Source organism: Neomonachus schauinslandi, chromosome 1 (genome assembly GCF_002201575.2).
Source record: "Neomonachus schauinslandi chromosome 1, ASM220157v2, whole genome shotgun sequence".
NCBI classification, from domain to species: domain Eukaryota; kingdom Metazoa; phylum Chordata; class Mammalia; order Carnivora; family Phocidae; genus Neomonachus; species Neomonachus schauinslandi.
The window spans coordinates 172,867,825-172,891,485 of record NC_058403.1 but is presented as its reverse complement, the minus strand read 5'-3'; the positions used below and the strand labels follow the sequence as shown (position 1 = coordinate 172,891,485).

The window sequence follows — 23,661 nt, the reverse complement described above, 5'->3', positions numbered from 1 at the left end:
ACCTTTTAAATATTTATGAGCTGTTATGTTCCTTTATTGTTGTTTACCCACTCTGGGACATTTAGAAGCCTTACATTTCTTCCTTAGCCAAGCACTCCATTCCCTTCATCATTCTTTTGGCTGTTCTTTGGACTACCTCCAATTTGCATACATAATTTCGGTATTGAGGTGCCAAAAATACGTTTGTTTCAACTGGAGTCTTATTGGATTTGCTTTCACTCAAATCATGTACACAAATAAATGTGATCTCCAAGGGATGAAAACTCAGTGAGGGCTCCAAAGGGAAGCTAGGATATATAGATAGGCTGTTAAAATGCTATGGGAAGATTTTAAGTCACTAGGAAAATGGCATCTCAAAATCAAATGATCATAGAATGAGCAGTGTGTGGAAAATTCTGTTTGTAAGCTCAGGTCTGTGATCATTTTGAAGGTTTTTGTTGTAACTGCGGGTCTGTTGTTTTTTAAGATTTTGATGGGGTTGGGTTCAGTCTTACAACCATTTCCTAATTTTTAAATTTATTTTTTCTTTCTTGGTAATTGCAGAAGGCAGAGTCCTTTATCAGTAGGAAAACAGTTACTATTTCATTACAGAGGGAAGACTGAAGTAAAATGACCATTAAAATATTACAGACAAAGAGACACTGAAACCCAGGAAAACTTGCGTGATCTTTTTAATAAATGGACACTTTGGATCTTATATTTTTATTTAAAAGGACTTTTCAAGTAGCAACATGACCCACTGCACAAATAAGATATCCGTGAAATTATGTAGCACAACCAAACAAATGACTTACAGTGAAATCCACTGAGGAGAGAAAATTGTGTTTTCTCAACAAAATGCCGTTTTTGCCCTAAGGCAATTCATGTTGGGGAAAGATATCATGTATAACATTGACACAAATCATAGGCATCTTCCCTAAACAGCATTTTTTTATTGAACTGCACACATGTGCAAATATTTGAGGCCTCAGAGAAGAAACAAACCAATGAAATATATCACTGCTATCACCAACTGAACTGGGGAGGGCAGTGGGAGCAGACACATTTCAGAGCCTAGTGATGAAGCAGAGAATTAGGAAGTAAATCAAAGCTTCTGATTAAAGGCTAATTTAGTCTGTCATAAATGGTCCTACAGTGGAAGAAAGCCTCATGCACAAAGATCAAAGATTAATGCTTCTACATACACCACAACACTCTCTGCAAGGAGGCAAGAGAAAGCAGGAGAAGGAAGGGGAAAGAAGAAATGCATCAAAGCATCCTAAGCATCCTGTGCAATATAATCTCCTTTTCTTAGTACAGCATGCACTGCTGCTATGAACAGTGGGGTCCAGGTGCCCCTTCGGATCCCTACATTTGTATCTTTGGGGTAAATACCCAGTAGTGCAATCGCTGGGTCATATGGTAGCTCTATTTTCAACTTTTTGCGGAACCTCCATACTGTTTTCCAGAGTGGCTGCACCAGCTTGCATTCCCACCAGCAGTGTAGGAGGGTTCCCCTTTCTCCGCATCCTCGCCAACATCTGTTGTTTCCTGACTTGTTAATTTTAGCCATTTTGACGGGTGTGAGGTGGTATCTCATTGTGGTTTTAATTTGTATAGGAGAAGTGGACTTGGAAAAAAACCACAATTCCACTTCTTAGCAACTTTACTTACATTTCTTTAATCCACACTTTAGAAGTTTCTATTATTTTAGATTAAATGCTATAGCACACATTTCTTCTGCTAAAAGGCCTTTAAAGTGTTTCGGTGGGACATTTAATTTCCCATTATGGCTGGTTTCTCAAATCATTCCCTTTGTAATTGTCACATTTTTACAGTCCATTTTAAAATGAATTTAGTTTTCCAACTAAAAATATCAAGCTGAGTTGGAAATTGAAATCTAAGGACTGTAAAATAAAATGATAAAAAATGAGGCTTCAAGCTGAAGTTTTCAACTATTACATCTAGAAAGACCACTAGTAAAGTGTTTTCTTTTTCTCTTATTAAATACATAAGAATACTTCTAAAGTTATTTTGGTCAAAATAAAATTTTATAACATTTCTAAATCTAGAAAAGGGAAAATGATTTATTTTATACCTTGTTAGTTATTTAAATGTGTAAATATTTGGTTTGATTGGGGCATCTTCTTTATGCTTCACTTAAATTACAGTTTCAGCTTTACAAAGTTTACTTTTGACCATATTTTGTTAAACATTTAATCTTTTCTGTAGCGTCACAGATATAAGAAAGAATACAGATACGTATTTTTTTTCTATTTGGTATTTTAAAACCTCACTGCTATGTTTTGCTTGATAAACAGTCTAAATGCTTTCATGTTTATCTTTACCCTTAAGGGATACATATTAAATGCATTAACTAGGTAGCCCAGGTGCTACTATCTCTACATTACAGGTTAGTTACTGAGATGTTGACCTACTGAAGGTCAATTGCGTATTTAATTGGAATTACATTTTCTGCCTCCCAACTTTTGGACTAGTACACACTTCACAGTGCCTCACTGATTTTCAAATGTACTCTAGACCCCACTCAACTGAATGGAAGCATGCAAATCCCAACATGAATTAGATCTGGTTAAATTGGTCAATCATTATCTGATTGGTCTCAACGATTGTATCATTAAATAGTATTTCACATTGATTTCCCTTGCTATTTTTTCTTACAATATTTCCCATTTAGTCAGCCTCTGTATGGATATGCTTTTCATTTGTGAGTACCCAATTATCATGCCTTCATATTGGATGGAAGACCGATGAGCATGGATTAATTAAGGTAATGAAATAATTATACTTATTATGATATAACTATATAGTAACCACCATTAGTATGGCCTAATTATCTAGTAGTTATGAGTGTGTGGTTTGGAGATCTGATTTAAGTGGGCTTGAATTTGACCTTCAGTATATACTATTAATGTGTGTGCTCTTGCAAGTTAATCTCCTCGAGCCTTAGTTTTTTCATCAGTAAAGAGGAGATGATGATAGTACTTAGAGTTTGTTTTTTAATAGATAAATTATTTAACTGTATTATATTTTATACATGGTAAAAGCTCCATAGTTATTACTAACGTTACTTTTATTGCCCTAGCCATAAGGGTGTATAGATATCAAATTTTGAAACAGTCACGTTCCCATAACACCATAGTTCTGGAGGTAGGACAGGTAATGCAAATTTGGTCATAACAAGTTCTTCGCTGGGAATTTATTAAACTCAAGCTGGAATAAGAGGCTGGTCACAGCAAATGATGCTGCAAACAAGCAAGACAGAAACAACAGTAAAGCAAAATAGCATTGATGGTGTTTGGGTTCCAGAATCCAGGGTGCCCTGGGGCTAGTTCTCCCTCTGCCTTTTCTCTAGTTTTTGTTTGTAGGTCAATAAATTCCTCTTAATTAGTTTGTTTTGGATTTTTGTGACCCACTAATGGAATCCAATGATACAGTATCTTAAGAAACACATTTCTTCATCCTTCAGTTAACATTTAATACTCCCAACAGTGTCTTATTACTTATTTATTTACATGCTTATTTTTCTCTTCCCTTTACTAAAATGTAAGCTCTATTTGGACAAGAATTTGTAACACTTTTCCTCAGGTATTAGAAAATCCCTACCGCCTAGTAGGCACTCAGTAAATATTGGGTGAGTGAATGGATGAAGGGAGAAAGGAAGGAATAGTCTTTAAAAAAAAAAAGTGCTCTCTGATCAAAGGATATACATCTATATCCTTTCTTGAATAGATTAGGTATAGATGCAAATTTAACATATATTGAGAACTTTACACTGAGCCAGTCATCATGTTAGATATTGTACACCTTTTAAGACTGTTAGTATCATTCCCATTTTACAAATGAGAAAATGGAGGGATAGTGAGGTAAAGTCACGGTGGTGGATTCTGTAATGTCCTGTCCCGATCAGCCTTTGAGAATCAGTTGCTCCCTATTCTGCTTGGAGTGCTGTCAGCAATCAGCCCTCACATGTCACTTCCCAACCCATTAGGTTGCCTCCACTGAAGAGAGTACTCCCTTGCTCAAGGTCATGTCTCCTTTCCAGGGCAACCCACATCTAAGGCCTGATGTGGAGGGATAAAGGCCCAACTCAGGACAGCTCTAAGGATCATACCTACCCCAGAACTCCCTGTAAGGTAGGCTGAGGCCTCTCCTGACGCTGTATTACCACTCCACTTCTCCCTTTTGTCCAGTTCACCTTCCTTCCTATCCTTGCCCCATGTTTTGATCTCCACTCCCTCATTAATAGACCAGAGTCTGCTTCTCAGGGAAAGCAGCGTGCTGTGGTGACTTGAGGAGATTCCTGCCCCAGCTCATGAGGAGGCCTCTCTGAGGACATAAAGTGGGCTGAGAGCTGTCAGAGCTGGGAGAAGGTGAGCTCTGAAGTCTGAGTGGAGGAAGGGCTAGGCCTTCTCTAAGGTCTTGAAGATGACAACTGTAGCTGGAACACAAGGAGCTGGAAGGAAAGAGGCTTGAGAAGGTGGTGGGCACCAGGCCATGCAGGGCTCTGTAAACCATGCCAAGAAGTTAGACTTGTATTTTTAATTGTTTCTGCCCTTCTTTCTGCTCACACACCAGGATCTGCCTACTGCTGTCTCTAGCTATAATGGGTCTGCCTTTGGGGCCCATTTCTGCCCTATGAAATTTTACTAGAATTTATATTTTCCTTTCAGAATGCTATTCATAGACCCTTTCATTCTTAACCTTCTCACTGGCTTCCTACTATAATTACAGTCTCAAAAAGCAGTTGTTTTCTGGGAAAAAGAATGTTTTGAGCTACTTGTTGTGACTTAGTTAATTGTGTATCATTTAAAAATTTTTTATCCACTGAAAAGACTAGAGTTCTGGTTGTTATGATTCAAAGGCAAGAGGGAAGACTTCCTAGAGTTTCGTGTGATTATGAAAACCTTTTCAGACATTTTTAGTGATCGTGGTTTATACCACATTGATTTGCAATGTGGGTCAGTCAGGTGACCCTTGGAATTCAGTAACTTCTAGGTCACAGAGAAGCACAGATGAGCACCATAGCATCTTTGTGCTTGGTAACCGGTGGGTTGTGTATGTGTGTGTCTGTGTGCGTGTGTGTACACACACATACACACACACACACCCCAAACTATCTTGGTATCCTGTCTGGAAGAAGTCTAAATGCTAAGGGTTTTCACTTATTTGGGGCAAGTATCAATGTGTGGTGGAAGCAACGTGGTATCTGCAATCTGGAAGATGCAGAGATAAATGGATCATACACGTGCTGCAGGCCTTATTTTCCTGCATGATTTTTCCCCAGCGTTTCTCAACAACTTAGAACAATAGTTCTCACGTTTGACTGCCTGTGATAATAAATACCTGTGGCACTTTTTAGATCTAAGGTTCTCTGGGAAGATCTTCTAAAACTCTAGCTGGAGCCCAGATAGCTATTTTGTGGTGGTGGTGGTGGTGGTTGATCTTTTCAACTTATACCTGTGATTTTTTGGACTGCCAGGGGTGAGAAGCATTAGTCTGTTCTAATGTCTAAAAAGAAGGTGTCTGTGGATCAAGGATATATCTTCCTTTGTCTACTGACACACTCACAACTTTCAAAATTCCTGAGATTCATGTTCTCATTTCCAGAAGAATGGCAAACTATCTATAATTATACAGCAACCAGTCATCAGTCATCAATAATGCTTTTGCCTCATTGCTTTCTTTGGGCTGCTGCTTAGAAGTAAAGGCATGCCAGACAAAGTAAGAGGGTTCCAGACCTCTGTATGTGTCTGTGTGTGCATGACAGAGAGAAGAAAAGAAAAAAAAGAAGCAGTATGCATGAACGCAATTTAAAAATGCACCAGAACTTTGATAGGTATTCTCTATCCTAGTTTTTTATTAAACTTCCAAATCAATGTATCTCACCACCAGAGCGTGTAATTCCACCCATAGCACAGTAAAGCAGAGCCGCTCCTTTTGAGTGATGTACAGTTGCACAACTCTGAGGGATAACTTCACACAGAATTATGATGAATGTTACTCCTTCGAGCTGTGCAGTGCAGCACTCTTGATTTGGATGTAGGGAAGAAGGCCTCAGAGCAGTGGTTTTCAACCAAGGGCGATTTCGTCCTTCAGGGGACATTCAGTAATATCTAGAGAACATTTTTGGTTGTCACAACTGGGTGGGAGTGGGACTGTTGCTACTGATAATCTAGTGATTAGGGTCCTGTTCTCAGTGCACAGGACAGCCTTTTACAAAAAAGGAATTATCCTTCCCAAAATGTCCATCATGCTCAGGTTGAGAAACCCTGGCTTATTTGTATTAGCTTTCTTGCCCCCATGATCCCATGTAAATATGGAGGTAAGGGCAGGAACCTTGTCTGTTTTTTTGGTTTTGTGTTTCCAGTATCTAGAACAGTACATGGTACACAGTCGTTGCTGAGTATATTTTTTGGATGATTGAATGAGTGAACTGTTTGAACTGGGCAACTTTCTAGGTGAATGGGAACTGCATTAGGAGCCAGAAGTGAGTCCTGCCTATCTCTGTGGTTGCCCTTACATGGAAATTCCAGTTCAAGGGGGGCTTAATATGTAGGTGACTAAAGATGTCTCTGTGGAGAGGCGCCTGTGTGGCTCAGTCGTTAAGTGTCTGCCTTTGGCTCAGGTCATGATCCCAGGGTCCTGGGATCAAGCCCTTCATCGGGCTCCCTGCTCAGTAGGGAGCCTGCTTCTTCTTCTCCCACTCCCCCTGCTTGTGTTCCCTCTCTTGCTAGCTCTCTCTCTGTCAAATAAATAAATAAAATCTTAAAAAAAAAAAAAAAAAGATGTCTCTGTGGGTTTTCCGTGGTGCCTGCCATGTTCTAGTTTATTTTTCCTTGAAGTTTTGCCTACCTGGGTAACTTCAGTGCCTTGAGGCTTCATGTCATTCCTAAGACGGGGACATTAGCTTTGGTCAGTTCAGTATATCCCATATTATGGGATAGATACCACTGATGGGATATAAGGATCAGAGGTAATCTAAGATTAAATATAATTAAATAATAGATTTAATGTAAAGCAAACATTTGTTCCTTTAATTTTTTTTCCCTGATACTTCAGGGTAAGTCAAAGGCTAGTTTTGTGCTAGCATGATTTTATACATTTTTAACACTTTCCTCCATCTCTTTTTCATAAAAAGAGTCCAGACCTAAAAATCCAGGAGTCTGCTAGTCACAATGTCTCTTTAGAACTTAATTGGTTAGGTTTCATTGTGTTTATTTTCATGTAAAATGATGCTGATTTCCCATTTATAGTTGTGAGAGAACACATTATCGTAAGATATTTTAATTTAAATAGGAAAGCCAATTAAAAATACACACAAGTAATGCATGCTTACAAAACACATCATGAACATATCATTTGAAGGGATTGAGAAACATTGAAGTTGTTGATTTCAATAATTCTGACATCTCATCTTGAAAAAGATAGAATCTTGGGGAACCACCTGCCTGGTGGCTCTGAAAGAGGCAGCTTGTTCTGGGGATGTGTGAACAGATCGGTGGGGGCTACTTGGGAGATGACTAGGGATGCTAGAAAGAGGGCAGCCCCCCAGGAGGGAGCAAGTGCCGAAAGGCCACGTAGGGCCCTTGGAAAGGTCACCTGCCTCTGGTCATAGTGTTCCCTTCTTCCCATGTGGCTGACTGTCCAGACAGCACCAACGTCACTTCTGATTCGAGAGGCCTGGGAGAGTGAGAGGGAGTATTGTTTCATGGGAGCAAGCAGTAATGCTATTATGAGTCACAGAACATGAATCATGCATCACAGTTTCTCTTAGCAGACCTCCGTGGTCTTTTAATGCCACCATGCATTTGGGTCTTGAAGACCTTTGCATTGCCACCCAGTGTGTGGTCACCAGCCTCTATTTCTTCTTCTCTAATAAGGGGCCTTCCTCTTGAGGCTTTTGAGTCCATGTTTGTATAATTGCAAACCTGGGGTTAGGAATTTGCATCTGTTTCTCTCACTTCTGCCTTAGGGGACCACAGACAACAAAATCTCATCCTTTCCCTATGACCTTCAGATGTTTGAAGAGAGGTTTTATGTCTCACTTGCATCATCTGTTTTCCAGGAAGACAGAAACATCCCTAGGTCTTTCAACTTTTCCTTCCATGAGACAGTGCTAATCTCTCCTCCCATCTTGGGAGCTTGCCTCTGAATAAGCTCACTTGGTCTGAATCAATTTTAAATCTAAGCACTTAGACCTGGATATAACTTATGAGGGATTTCCTGAGTGGAATAAAATAAAGTGTAACAATCAAATCCTGTATTCCAGGTACCATACTTCTTTTACCTAGGATCACCAACTTTTTGGCAATTTCATCACATGGTTTATTAACAAACTCTTTCTTTTTCATACTACAGTTATGCCAAACCTTTATTTTAAGCATTTGGCAACAGCTTTCTGATAAAAATATGTGTGATTGTGTTGTGTGTGTGGTGGGGGACGGGGGAGGGGATGGGGGTAGGAATTGCAGGGACATAGGAGCGAACTGGTAAGTACCAAGAGAAGTGGGAAATTTGAAAACATGAAATATCTGACACCAAGTTCGAGCTTGGCACAGATTGTATTTTTCCTTAGCCTGTTTAAAGGGAGTATTTCTCCAGGTTTTGTGTCTGAGTCACTTACATCAGCAGCATCTTATCTGGGAGGCCCTGCCTGAATACCAAACCCACCCCCCACCCTGCACAGTCTCTCATCCACCTTTGCTTGCCATTGCTCTCCCCTATTAGATTTCTATTCCTAGCTCTTATCACTACCTACATTTTATGTATTTTTATTTATGGATTAAAACAATTTATAAAAGCAGGGACTTTGTTTTTTCACCACTGTATCTGTAAGACTTAACACATAATATTTGTCACAATGAATTTGTTAAACGAATAACTGAATAAATAAGTAAAAGAATGATTTGGGATGTTAATTACATATGCAGATTCCTGGACCCCCCACTGTACCTGCTGAATTAGAATTTCTGACAGTGGGGCCCAGGACTGTAGGGATTCACTGTATGCTAAAATTGTAGCATGGCTCTTTTTGCATAAGTGCGCCCAACATTCATGAAGCACACCCAAACCAAAAACAAAGTATAAAGAGCACATTTTTGAAATATTGAAAAATGGCCATCTACCTTTACATTCTTAAAAGAAGACATGTCTGTATCAAGGCATTAGTATATGACCATTTAGATCTTTAATTTTAAGGCCTTTGCACATTACTGACCATTTGAGGATCACTACCTCCCAAACCATAACATTTGCTATAATGTAGGTCTGTTATTTAAAGAGATGGAAGGAACTTACAGTAAAATCCTGTTTTGACTATGATGCCACAATAGCTTGAGCGTTCACTCCCACTTCCTAAATCCCATTCCATTGCAAGTATGACAGCAAAGATCTGTACATACATGGGTACCAGCTGACTACTGTAGCTTACCAAACAAGTCCCAGGTAGATCATTTTAAAAAGTCACCTTACTGACACAGCTGGGCTGTCGTTTGTGAAACTCGTTCAAAATGCTGATCTCAGAAATCCAGTGCATAGTGGGATGAAAAAAATCTGCATAAAGCCTTTCCATGGAAGGAGAAATTCTTATTTTCCTATAAACTTCATTACTAATAAAATAAGGGAGAAGAGCAATAAGAAACAAATAAGATTAGGAAAGCCAGAATGGTTTTTAAATTAAGTTATTCTTAGATTTTTCTATGAGACATCGGCAGCTCGGCAACCACCAGTTTATTGGAAGTTAGTCTGGTTTTTGAGTTTGAGACAGTTTGAGAAGCCTTTCTGTCTGCCCCATTTTTTACTTATTAAATTAATTATACTTAATTTGTTTTTCAGAAGTAAATGAGAATCATCTGAATGACGAGCTAAGCTGTTAAATCCCACAATGGTTTGGTCACTTAGTTCTGCCTCCTAGCTAGCTGGACAAGGGTACACTCCATGTTTTTACCTTTGATCGTTGTACAAAAAGAAAGTCCGATATTGCATAATATAAGCATAATGAAGAAAAAATTGTCTACACAATTGCTCAGTGCAGCTGTCCACTGAAACACTATCTGTTTAGCATGATGTTTATATAATTTTTACACTCAGATAAACTATTGGGTCTTAAAAGAAGAAAGTAAGGAGGAAGGGAAGCAGGGAGAAAGACAGAGGAAGGAGAGGGATGTAAGTAGGGAGGGAAAAAGAAAAGAAAGAGGGAGAGAAGGGAGAGGGAAGGAGGGAAAGAGAAAGATGAGGAAGAATGCTATATTATTTTTCCTTCATGAAACATCATGTGATAGGAAAGGCCAGTTACTACTAAAATTAAGCTTTGAACTGAGGTTAAAAAATCATATTGCATCCTTGAATTTCATATTCACTACATGTGTGCCCTCAAAAGGTCACAAATTTATTGATTTCTTACTTGTAAAATATATGATTTGGAGCTAAATGATATTGAAGAAACATTCCAGCCTTAGAACTGTATGGCTCTTTGATTTTTAATATATCTGTTATATTTGAAACATGACAAAAAGAATATTTAAAAATATAAGCCGCGGGCGCCTGGGTGGCTCAGTTGGTTAAGCGACTGCCTTCGGCTCAGGTCATGATCCTGGAGTCCCGGGATCGAGTCCCGCATCGGGCTCCCTGCTTGGCGGGGAGTCTGCCTCTCCCTCTGACTCTCCCCCTCTCATGCTCTCTCTCTATCACTATCTCTCTCAATAAATAAATAAAAATCTTAAAAAAAAAAAAAAAAGCCGTAAAGTTAAGGGTTGGCTATAAAGGAGTTAAATAGTATATATAAGGAGAAATAAACTTTGAATAAAATGATAATTGTGAAGTACAATAAAATGATAATAACTGGACTAATTCAATCTTTAGTATTTTAATAAGAAATTAAGCAATATATATTATTAATAAATTCTTTAAGTCAGTAATTTAGTTTTAGGGTTTTAACAGCTTGAGTATATTCACAGCCAAGATCTATGATAGATATGGGGCTGGTATCACACGTTTAAATGCAAAGGAAGGAGGCATCAGGAGAGGTACAAGACAATAAGGAGTGCTGGAGACTAGAGCACTGGAGAAAACGGCCTATTCTAAAACTGGAATGTTCTGCTCAGCTCTGGAAGATCATTGCCATGTGCCAAAGCAGGACTTGTCCTGTCAGACTTGCTACATATTTTTAATAAAAAGGACAGAAATCTGTATTTTATTGTTAAAACTCCTAATGGTTAAGAAAAGGAAGCTGGGGTGCCTGGGTGGCTTAGTCAGTTAAGCGTCCAACTCTTGATTTCAGCTCAGGTCATGATCTCAGGGTCATGGGAATCAAGCCCCTATTTTGGGCTCTTTGCTGAAGGGGGAACCTGCTTGAGATTCTCTCTCTCTCCCTCTGCCCCTCTCCCTGCTTGCACTCTCTCTGTCTCTGTCTGTCTCTCTCAAGAAAGAAAGAAAAGGAAAGAAAGAAATGGAAGCTAATGGGGCGCTTGGCTGGCTCAGTCAGAAGAGCATGCAACTCGGGGCAGCTGGGTGGCTCAGTCATTAAGTGGCTGCCTTCGGCTCAGGTCGTGATCCCAGGGTCGAGCCCCGCTTCGGGCTCCCTGCTCCGCTGGAAGCCTGCTTCTCCCTCTCCCACTCCCTCTGCTTCTGTTCCCTCTCTCGCTGTGTCTCTCTCTGTCAAATAAATAAATAGATAGATAGATAGATAAATAAATAAATAAATAAAAAATAAATAAATAGCATCGGACTCTTGATCTCGCTGTCGTGAGTCCAAACCCCATATTGGGTGTATAGATTACTTAAAATAAATAAATAAATAAACTTTAAAAAAGGAATGAAGGGAAAGGGAAGGGGAAGGGAACTAATTTAAGCCTCCACAAAAGCCACTGTGCGAGCTAAACAAAATGCACCTATGAGCATTTTGCCACCTTTGATTCTAGGGTCTTTGAAGGTGCCTTCTACTCATTCAACTACCAGGTGAACTACTATCAGTTGTCAAAGTTTAGTGACAGCTTTTTAATGATCTCGTTTAGATATTTAAAGATTGGTTGTCCCTGTGGAATTCCAAATGGCTGAAACATGAAGACAATATAAATGCCATGCAAAGTGAAGGAAGTTTGGAGAGTAGTTTTTTTTTTTTTTGTAGATTTCTCTGCTATTCCCAAGCAGAGTTGCTCCCAAGCAGAATCCAGAAGCTCTGGCACCTAAAAGCTCCTTAGAACAGAAATGAGCTGCTCCATTAACCTGCTTCTGTCCACTCTAGTGCCCTGAGACTAATGGTAATTCATCAAATGAACTCTTAGCCATCTGAAAGAGCTAATTCAGACTCATCCCCAGGGTGGTATTGATGCATTAAGAGGTTATGGCTCTTGGAGTAGTTAATAAAAAAAAAAAAAAATGCAATAGACTTGCTGAATAGTTAACTGAAAATTTCTCATTTATACCATGATGGTTCTGAATTTTGCTAGCTACTTCTTTGTACCACTGTGTCAGTTTCTTGTTTGTTATTTTGTTTTCTCTTAAGGAAGAATAATGTTAGAGAAAGGAAATGTTCATTTGTTACTAGAAACGTCCAATTATAAGATGTACTACACAGGACATCATAAGAGTCCCTTGTTTCCAACTTGCATTTGTCACTTCTCCAAATCACTCACATATCCATATATTTGTTTTTCTATCTAGCTAAGATTTATTCACATAATTGGTTTATTGAGTCCATTTTCTCAAAGATGAGAATTATATTACATTTTTGATTTATGCATGTATTTGCTTTTCTGCGTCTTTTAAATTTTTACAGTTCTTGGAACATAGAGAACATGCACCCCATTTGTGTTGGCTTAGTGGATGTTGAAAGAGTGATTTTAATGATGCCACATATTTTTTACTTTGTTCGTAGCTACACACAAATGTGTAAGGTACACGTTTTGAATGGATCCATGTGCAGTGCCAGATGGGGTAACACAAAGTGCTAATATTGATTTTAAAAGGAGCTTTTCTTATGTGTTCCTTTCCAGTAATCAGCTTATCTAAGATAGATGGTATCAATAGGCTGCACTATCACTGTCTTAGGACAGACTTGCAAAAATGCCCCACAGTTTTTTATTTTAGTTTTTCTCCCTTGGGTGCTTTGCTCTAACTCTGTCATACAGACCTTACTATAAGGATAACCAATTAGTAGTTAAATGAGTTGAATGAGTCTTTTTATGTACTCTATTCAAATGGCACTAAATTCATTGCCACATGAATAGGACAAGTGAATTACCTCTTTATGCCCTTTTAAAACAAGCCCACACAGTACATGATACCGTTCATAACCCTTGCCTTTATTGCTCTTCACTATACCTTGAGAATCATTCTGAAAATGAACTTGTAGAGCTCCTATTTGTATTGCAGTAGAAAAAAGAACTCAGTAGTAGTAAGAATGTATAGTTTTTTGAAGAAATAGAAAGGGAGAAGTTGTTTTGAAACCAATGCTTGATGGAACAACAATGAGAATACTTACTGGCAGTTTACACCTTTAATAACGTGGGACTATCAAACTAACAAAATGTTCCTGTCCTGTATCATTTCTGCATGGCACAGATGTATGTTGTGGACCTACTACATGCCATACATTAAGATTGCCAAGGTAAATTCTCACTTCCTGTCTTTGAGATACTTAGACTTGGGGGCTATTTGGGAAACTCGATGCTCATTATTTGACTCTCAGAATGAATGATCCTTAGTCTTTTAACAAAGGACATTCTGATTAATAACAGTCTTGGGGTTGTAGGGAAAATGTGTCATTCTGGAAAACAAAGACCTTCTGTCTCTTTTCAAACAGGACCATTTGCATAAAAGAGCAGAGCGCTAAGTGAATTACACATCTACAACTCTATGTAAACATTCCTTTCCAGTCATTGCTTCCTGGTCAGCAATCCTGAGCACTTTGAAAGGTCTTTAGTTTGGGTTTTAGGAAAGAACTACAAGGGAGATACAGCCTTCAGTAGTTGTTACGTAGTAAATTTGTTACTAATGACATTATGGCATGTAATGGGGGCATCTTACCTAATGTTTACTACGACTACTACGTACTACATTTACCTTGTGCCAGGAACTGTGTTTATCTCTTATTTGCATAATACACAATTATTTAATTGACTGGTGGTTTTGCCAAAGTAGCTAAGAGAGTGGCCTGCTGAAGTTTATGTTCTGGCTCCCATACTTGCTAGTTATGTGATGAACTTGGCCAAATTGCTTAACATTTCTGTGTCTCACTAACCTCATCTATAAAATTGAGACAGTGGCAATATTTACCTGATAGTTCTTTATGAGATTAAATCAGATGATACCCATTAAGTGCTTGCAACACATCGTAAGCATCCAATAAAAGTTTGCTATAACATTTTCATATTCCTCAATTAATATTTGCTATGATATTTTTACATCACTTACTGGTCACCAAAGAATTGTCCTTTTTTGTTGTTCTCATTCTCTAGATAAGGAACTGGGCTTCGCCTTACTTCTTTCATCAAAATTACTGCATTTCTGTGTTGAAATGCAAATCTGACTGATTTGATGCAAGCCCAGAAGAATGATGATATGTGGTGGGAAGAGGATAAGCCTGTGCCTGGATGTTTCTAGAATTCCATACAATAATATATTATCCTCACACTCAGTCAAAACCTGTGGGGAGAGGTATGGGAAATGTAATGCCAGAATCTTGTAAGTATTCATAGTGAAGCAGAAGGTTTAATGAGGTGGGATTGTAAGGTTTTTAAAACTTGATGGTTGCTACAAGGTAGGAATGGAATGGAATGGATGATAGGTGGTAAATTTGGATAAGCATTCTAGGAGTCTTCTAGAATGGAAGAGATTTCTCAGTATTCAAGGTCCTTGAAACTTCTTGAAACTTGGTCAAAATAATATGCCTTCTAAGAAAAACAATTTCATGCAGAGAAAAAGAAATGAAACCAGTAGGTATCTGAAGTGGGGGGTGGTAGGTTCTGGGTCTGTGCAGCTTGTCTACTAGGAGCAGATCATATTCTTAGGGGCAGTTGCGAAGAAAAGATCTATAAGATCTGGTAAGGTTAGTAACCGTGGCCAACTGTGATGTGCAGTATCCTTGGTTAAGTATAAATGCTTAGGGAAAGATTCTTCTTTCTTTCACTTTGAAGAATTATGTAGCTTAGCCAGGGCCTGGTACCAAGAGCTGTGTCAGCAGTAGGAAAGCAGGTTCTCCTCAAGCCTCTGTCCCTTTGAACCTATAGGCGGCTCTCATGGGCACCTTTCACAATGACACCAGTGAATGGCAAATGGAACTCTGTCTTTACCAAGGGCAGCTTTGGAATTTGTACATGGGGAAAGTTGAGTGCCAGCAATCTAATGAGGAGGGGGCTAGTGGCTGATCTTGAAGCTCTATCTGCCCAGCAGGAATTCTATATTTACTTAGATTGTAAATTTCTTTGGGATGCTTGGTGGTTAATGGTGGTTGTGAAACTAACCTTCTTCAAGGTACAGGTTGGCATTGTAACTGATTTTTCTTTATTTGTAAAAAACATTAAGCTCTGGCTTTGGTGCCAGCAACCTCAGGACGGAAGCTTGCTTTGTGGTGTAGGAGCTGAAAACTTCTCCTTTCTTTCCTTCTAGGTTCTTTGGCTGGTCTAATAATTAAGTTGAGCTAAGACAGATTAACAGAAGAAAAACAGATTTAATTTCATACATATGGGATCCCCATGGACAAATATGAGACTCACAGACAGTCAGGGAATTGAGGCTTGTATACCATTCTGAGTTGAGAAGGGATTAGGGTTCTGGCTTCAAAGGGGAGGAAGACAATTCACAGGAAGATGAGAAGAGCAAATGTTTGGTAAATAGATGTTTGCCCTGCCATGCAGGTAAGTCTTTCTGATATTAAGAGTTTCTCTGATAATAGCTCTCTCTTCCCGGTAGAGACCCTCTATCTAAATTCTTTTAGGCATGTGGAGCCTGGGTGGCTCAGTTGGTTAAGCATCTGCCTTTGGCTCAGGTTATGATCTCAGGGTCCTGGGATTGAGCCCTGCATCGGGCTCCCTGCTCAGCTGAGAGTCTGCTTCTCCTCTCCCTCTGCCCGTCCCCCCCCCCAAGTTGTGCTCTTTCTCGCTCACTCAAATAAATAAATAAAATTAAAAAAATAAATAAATTCTTTTAGGCTGTTAAGGGAGAAGCAAAAAACTCTTCCTGAGGCTGTTAGGTATTCATGGTGTTTAGCTCAAAATAATCCACATGCCGACATGGTACATTTTGGGGTGTTATGCCCTCAGTGGCAACCTATCTGGTAGAGACTGTGGTTTTCTTGCATCAAGGTTAGGATGGGATCAAGTTTTATTTTCATTTAGAACAGGCGAGGTAAGAGCAAATGGGATAGTCTTCAAACACGTGTCAGCCAGATGTGGATTCTTTAACCTTTCAGAGGTGGGCATGGAGGTGCTCTAAATCAGCAAGGCAACACCTCCAGAGTTTTAATTTAGGTCATGCTAACACACAGTTATTTACTCCTATCATAACAACAATAGGTATTAAAACAATAGTTATTAATCAGAGTTGTTCCCTGATTATCTTAGGATCCAGTGGTATAGAATGAATATTTGTGGCCCCCCCCACCAAATTCATATGTTGAAGTTTATCCCCAGTGTGATAGTATTTGGAGGTGGGGACTTTGGGAGGTGATTAAGTTCTAAGAGGGGAGCCCCTATGAATGAGATTAATGTCTTTACAAGAAAGACATCAGAGGGGCGCCTGGGTGGCTCAGTTGGTTAAGCGGCTGCCTTCGGCTCGGGTCATGATCCTGGAGTCCCGGGATCGAGTCCCGCATCGGGCTCCCTGCTCAGCGGGGAGTCTGCTTCTCCCTCTGACCCTCCCCCCTCTCATGTGCTCTCTCTCATTCTCTCTCTCAAATAAATAAATAAAATCTTAAAAAAAAAAAAAAAAACATCAGAGAGCTCCCTCATCCCTTTGGCCATGGGAGGACCCCAGCAAAAAGACACCTATCCGTGAACCAGGAAGCCAGTTCTTGCCAGACACTTCATCTGCTTGTGCCTTGATCTTGGGCTGCGCAGCCTCCAGAACTGTGAGAAGTAAATTTCTGTTGCTTATAAGCCACCCACTCTATGGTTCTCTGGTATAGCAGCCTTCCTGACTAAGACATCCAGGAGAGGATCTCACCTTTCCCCTACTTGAAATGGTAGGAACGGAGTCTACTGGGAGCTGGCTGATCACAGAGCACGTGAGAGCATCCTCATAGCATTTTTGTCCTCATTCTTTTTCATATTGGCGCATCTGGGTCCTTGCATTCATTCATCTGTTACTTCCAGTATATATCTCATATTTCACAGTGGTAAGGACCCTGTGCTCTATTTATTTTGTGCTCCTTCGCTGTATATGGTAGAATTCAAAGAAATGCCTATTGACGAACTGAACAGCTAAGTGGTACCATTTTTGTTAAGGCAGTTTTACTTGGCAGCAAGATCTCTTTTTGAAATTATGCTGAGAAGGACTATCTTGCTATTATTTCCCTGGTGATCTCTGGGCACCGAATATAATGAGAATTTGTTTCCTTGCCCTGGTAGCAACTTCCTTTGCATACGATCTAAATTACCACTGGGAGGTGATTTAGGCCTTAGGGTGGGTTGGGATTATTCACTTTCCTCTATTTTATGTTCATATTTTAGTTCCTACTTACTTCTCCTTAATATTGCATTGCACTTCTTAAGAAATTTTTTAGTATTGAGATGTTTCTAGTGGCTCATGTTACCTTAAAATTATGAGGATTTTTTTGTTATTATTTTGCAAGAAGAAAATTAAAACTAAAAGCATGATCTGTAAAATCTTTTCTGTTGATGGTCAATTCTGAAATGATACATCTTTCCTATGAAAAACCTTGCTTTAGTTTTATATCACAGCTGGTAGCTGGTAGCTTATTCAATTCATATTTGTTGTCTTATAACATTGTGTGTTTACTCCTGCTTTGAATGTGTTTTGCCCCAACATATGTTCTGTAGATAAACAGTCTTTTGCATGAAGAAGGCAGTAGGTTTCTCAAGCTTCTATATTATATTAATATCAAACAGTGAGGAAAATAATTCGGAATAATAAAGTATAAGATTTTATAGAAGATCTAGTGGTGACATGGAAAATATATTAAGAAATGATGACTAGGGGCACCTGGGTGGCTCAGTCAGTTAAGCGTCTGCCTTCGGCTCAGGTCATGATCCTGGGGTCCTGGGATCGAGCCCCGCATCAGGTTTCCTGCTCAGTGGGGACCCTGCTTCTCTCTCTCCCTCTGCCTGCCACTCCCCCTGTTTGTGTGCGCTCTCTCTCTCTGTCAAATAAATAAATACAACCAACCAATCAATCAGTAAGATAAAAAGATGTTGAGTGGGATTTTGTATTTTTGTTGTTGTTGTGGATCCCAAATTGATAATTAGAGTTCACAGCTGAAAACACAGATTAGCCCAGTTAATCTTTAGTAAGAGAGAATTAAAATCTTAGTAAAGAGAGCAATAAAATCTCAGGGCTAGAATCTTCCTCGGAGGCGTCCTGAGAGCCGAAAGAAGCCGGAGTTCCTCAACATTACCAGCTGCCCTACTTGTGTAAGGCAGGAAGACGAGAGTGGCTCTCTGAAATTGTTGGTGCAAATCGTGCATTGTTTGTGCTAAGAGGGGCTCCCTCTGTAGCACTCTTCCTTAATGCGAAGCCACGTGAAGGGGTCTGATATAATCCTTTGAACAGATTGATGTGCCTGAGAGATGGGAACCTGGCAACGTGTCCCCTGTTGGGTTACCTGAATCACTGGTGGACTTCCTGGTCTGTGCCTGGGCCGATGTGGGCAGGGCAGGAGACACTTCGGGGGAGGTCATAGGATGGGCCAGTCGAGCAGCTCGTACTTTTACCTCTGGGTCCAGCAGGGGTGCGTGAATGTCTTGTAGATCAAATAGAGCCGGTAAAAAGTGGCTGGGTGTGAGCTGTCTTGCGGGTACCTCACCTAAGGGGGTTGCTAAGAGGACTTTGACACCAGCTGCGGGATGCTCTGGGATCATTCTGGGATCGGGAGTGAGGGGTAGAGATGGGTGGGGGGTGGAGGTGTAAGTGCCTGGGGCTGGTGCAGGGGCTGACCCAACAGACAGGCTAGAAGTGACAGTTATAATTCCAAGATGCTACAGAAAGAGGAAGAATAAAATAGGAGACTGCATGCCTCTCCTCATTTAATAAATTCCATCCAGCCTTAGTTCTGGCCAGAAATGAGGAAGGAAGGAGCATTTTGAATCAGCCTGAACTTTAGTGATAGGAAGTGACATGAGGGTTATGGAATGACAAGATATCATAGAGTGATGGGAAAGGCGAATTTGGCAAAATAGTGTTCGAAAGCCACGTTTGAGGGAAAAAGTGGAATCATTTCAGGCTAATGCTCTACCTGAGCTGAGGATCCTTGATCAACCAATTTCAGCTGTATTGGAGAACTCCACGAGGGCTCCTATTTTATTTTCCCTGAACGTCGACCCTCGTGCCCACTGATTATTTCTAGCCAGTCCTAGGCAGAGAGGTTGTCAGGGACATTACAGAAACCTGCTTGATACATTTACCACACGGGGAAATTCTCATGAGATGAAATGAAGGGAATTTGTGAGGGTGGAGAAAAACTGTCAAAAATTTTTAGTTTTGAATGGACATTGGCATCAACTGAAGCCGGGGATGCAGAGCTGCAAAAGCTGATATATTCATGCTAAGCTGTGGAAATCAGGAAACGTGCGATATGGTTATCTGACAAATAAATTCAGAGGAGCAGCGGAGAGAGGAAAGGGAAATCAAAGTGAACATTGATGAATGTGGGGAGGAGTATTGTGTGTCGAGCATGCATCCTGGTTCTTCCTTTTAATACGCATGCTGTGTTTGAAGCCGTCTTATGAAAAGTCATCTTTCATGTTAAGTGGAGATCATGTTTTTGTGATATTTCTATTTGGTAATCATATCTCTAGCTATTAAAAATAACATTGTGATAAAACACTGTTTTGATATGTGCTGACTGAAGTCATATGGTAGACGTTTTCTGCAATATAGCAGGATTTCAACAGAATTGGGTAAATGAAATTTTCATACTCCTAAAAGCATGCATATAAATAATTTTACCAATACGAATACAGGGAGTTCTTATATCCATCAATTATTTTAAAATTTTCATTGTTTTTATGCTTTATCATAATATTTCTACCGTTATTTAAAACATGTTTCACATATACAAGCACATGTAAGCAATGCCAAATATATTGGGGGAATTACTTATCCTTTTGAAAGTCTCAGAGTATGTCTACATTTCTGTTATAGTTGTTGCTGTAATTCTTATTACCTTGTTCTTTGCAGAATTTGCACAGACTCTTTTGTACTCTTCCAAGTCTTAGGGGTACTGACAGACATATTTCCAGTTCATAATTTTGTTTGTTTTTATTCTTATCAACACACTGTTCTTTGTCATTTCTGAATGGACTTTCTATGATCTTCCAAGTCTTAGGTTTAGTCACGTGTGTATTTCTCATTCATAGATTTCAAGCCTTCTTTCATAATCCTTTTCCTCTTTCCTCTCAGAAACATTTCAAGAGCACAGGCTTCTTTTGTTACAAGGCACTATTTTTTTGGTTCTGTGGAAATACGGAAGATGAATTGGACATAGATTCTTCCCTCATGTAGCTTATGTAGTAAGTTAGTACATTAGCCATGACACTTTCAATGTCAAGTAGCCCTAAGCAAAAGAGAATTTTAGGTCTCATAACTAGAAGACTACGGAGTTGTTTACATTGTGGAAACAAATTACAAGATCAGGTAAGAGTTTATAGTGAAATAGTTCAAAGCAGCAATCAGCACATTTTGTGCCATAAGTTCCAAAGATGTCTGACTGCTGGACTCCTACTCCCAACTTGATCCGTCCGATCATTTGTTCAGTCATTCTCACACCTCTTACTTTTTGAACTCCAGTAATTGCCAGGCGTTGGGTGCTGGGGATATAGAGATGAGTAAGACAAAGTTCTGTCTTTAGAGGAGTTATAGTCTTTTTTTTTTTTAAAGATTTTATTTATTTATTTGAGAGAGAGAATGAGAGACAGAGAGCACGAGAGGGAAGAGGGTCAGAGGGAGAAGCAGACCCCCCGCTGAGCAGGGAGCCCGATGTGGGACTCGATCCCGGGACTCCAGGATCATGACCTGAGCCGAAGGCAGTCGCTTAACCAACTGAGCCACCCAGGCGCCCTAGAGGAGTTATAGTCTTAATATTGGGAGGTAACAAACAGCCAAGCCAATAAAGAGGTAATAAAGTGTCAGGGGATGATACTTCCTATTAAAAGTGAGGACATGGGACCACTGTTAGACGGGCTAGTCAAGGAAAGCCTCACTGAAGTGGTGACATTGGACCGGAGATTTGACTGAAGGGTAGCTCTGTGAATATCTGGGAAGGAGCCACTCAAGTGAAGGCAGCAGCAGGTGCAAAGACTGTAGGAAAGCAGGAACTTAGCAAATATTCTAGCAACAGTGAGGCGTTCATAGTTTGTTTTCTGTTAGTTTTTGTATTTGTTTTTTTACTGGATATAAAATAGCTAGAATTTGCTCAGTGGATTTTTCGTGGCCAAAAAAAAAAAGAATGTGCCCCTCCTGTGACCATATTACTGCACCCTCTGAAAGTGGTTACTTTGCACCACCCTGACCAATGGAGAGTTTCTTGTCTAGGAACCTGAATCAGTGTGTTTTAGTTTAGCTGTCTTTTACATAGGTATTTAAGCTCTTTAATTCCTTAGAGATAATTATCATTCCCAAACTTAATTATTTCCCCCTTAGCCTCTGTTATCTCCTTTTTAAAAAAAAATATTTTATTTATTTATTTGAGAGGGGATGGGAGGGAGAGGAAGGGGGAAAGAATCCCAAGCAGATTCCGTGCTGAGCGAGGAGACGCGGAGCTCCTTCTCACAACCCTGAGATTATGACCTGACCCGAAACCAAGAGTTGGACACTTAATGGACTGAGCCACCCGGATGCCCCTGTTATCTCCTTTAATGTTACTCAGGAGCTGGGTTCTCTAGACCTTTATTGTTTTACCATTAAGTCTCATCAGTATTGGCTTGGAGCTAAATTCAGCATATTCACATTCTTCCCTGTCTATTCCTTCTCCTATTGCTTCTGTGGATAGAAAAGAAAAAAAAAAAACACATATGTTATGAAATTATCATATCCATAAGTTTGAGGTCAAGTTTGTTTTCTCTTGTAATAACTCCTTTAAAAATTTAGCCATATTAATATGGATGCTTTTTCTTGTTAAATTATAATCTGCCTGCCTCTATTTAAACTAGAGGTGACAGGTGGAGAGATGGTCACATGCATGGATGTGTCTCCTAACTACTCTTTTCTACTCTTGCCCATATGGTAGTTCTACATACTGTACCCAGAGATTCTTTTTGCAATACAAATTTGACCATAGCACCTTTCTGCTTAAAATTACTTTCCTTTTCTTTTTGGGTAAAGACAAGCTCTTTACGTGGTTTACAAAGTGTCAGTAATATAGACCAGGCTCAACTTTGACTAATTTTCCCCTCTCTTTAACCAGTTCCCATACACTGACCTTTTTTCCCTCCCATTCTCCAGACCCTCCTTACCACAGAGCCTTTGCACGTGATCATCTATCTGTTCACTACACTTTCTTCCCTCTTTGCTGAACCAACTCCTGCACATTCTTTATTTCATGTCAATGGTAACTTCACTAGAGTCATCTTTCCTAGGTAGATCAGTCTTCCCCCTCTAAAATTACACCCCTTGCCTCTGCTTCTTAGCATTGTTAATATTTTCAGTTTTAATTTTATTTCCATGACCATTTAGTTAGTGTCTATTTATCCCATATGAATGTAAGTTTCATGGGAAGTGGAACAATATCTATATTTGGTTATCATTTTGTCCCATGGCTTAGCCCAGGGCTTGGCACGTGGTAGGTACTTAATAAAAGTAATAAAAGAAACAAAAATAAGTGAGTAAAAATGAATGTATAAATGAATGTCCACACCAGATCTACTCAATACTTTATTCAATGATGGAAATGTCCTGTATCTGCATTGTCCAGTATGTGCATCTCTAGCCGTAAGTGGCTATTGAGTACTTTCCATGTGATTAGTGTGACTGAGAAAATAAATTTTTAATTATCTTTCATTTTAACTAATTTAAATTTAAATAACTATATGTGGCTAGAGGCTACCATATCGTAAAGGGCAAATCTAGAAAGAGTATGATATCACATGCAATTTCTAATCCCTGTAAAACATTGTGCATTCACACACACACACACATTTAATATTCAAACATAGTACTATTTCAATATAAATATGTTTGCCTAAAATGAACCATCCTCAAATTAGAGCATTCAAAACTATTAAGCCAACTAAGGCTGTCTTTAGTTAAACAGAATAAATATGCCCACTATTCAGATAATTTAAATGAAAAAAGATTTGACTTTCAAGTTAATCTACCTACAGTCCTCTAATCCAAGATACTGCCCTGGAATTTCCTGGTATATTGTTTGGTACAATTTTTTACTCTAGTGTGAGGTGGATTGACATTTATGTTACCAATAGTTCCCTTTCATTGTAAGCAGCACATTGTTTGGTTTCTCCTAACATGATTTTCAAAATTTTAATAGGC

At 39.4% G+C, this 23,661-nt stretch overlaps 1 protein-coding gene across 1 annotated transcript in view; it reads left to right on the top strand.

Annotated features, from left to right (window-relative positions):
• Window positions 1–23,661, top strand: part of CHL1 (cell adhesion molecule L1 like) — a 209,000-nt gene that overhangs the window by 52,563 nt on the left and 132,776 nt on the right. Inside the window, exons 2-3 of the mRNA XM_021694896.1 lie at window positions 2,678–2,770; window positions 4,046–4,136. The gene's annotated coding sequence lies outside the window, so the exon portion shown is untranslated. The remainder of the gene's footprint in view (window positions 1–2,677; window positions 2,771–4,045; window positions 4,137–23,661) is intronic.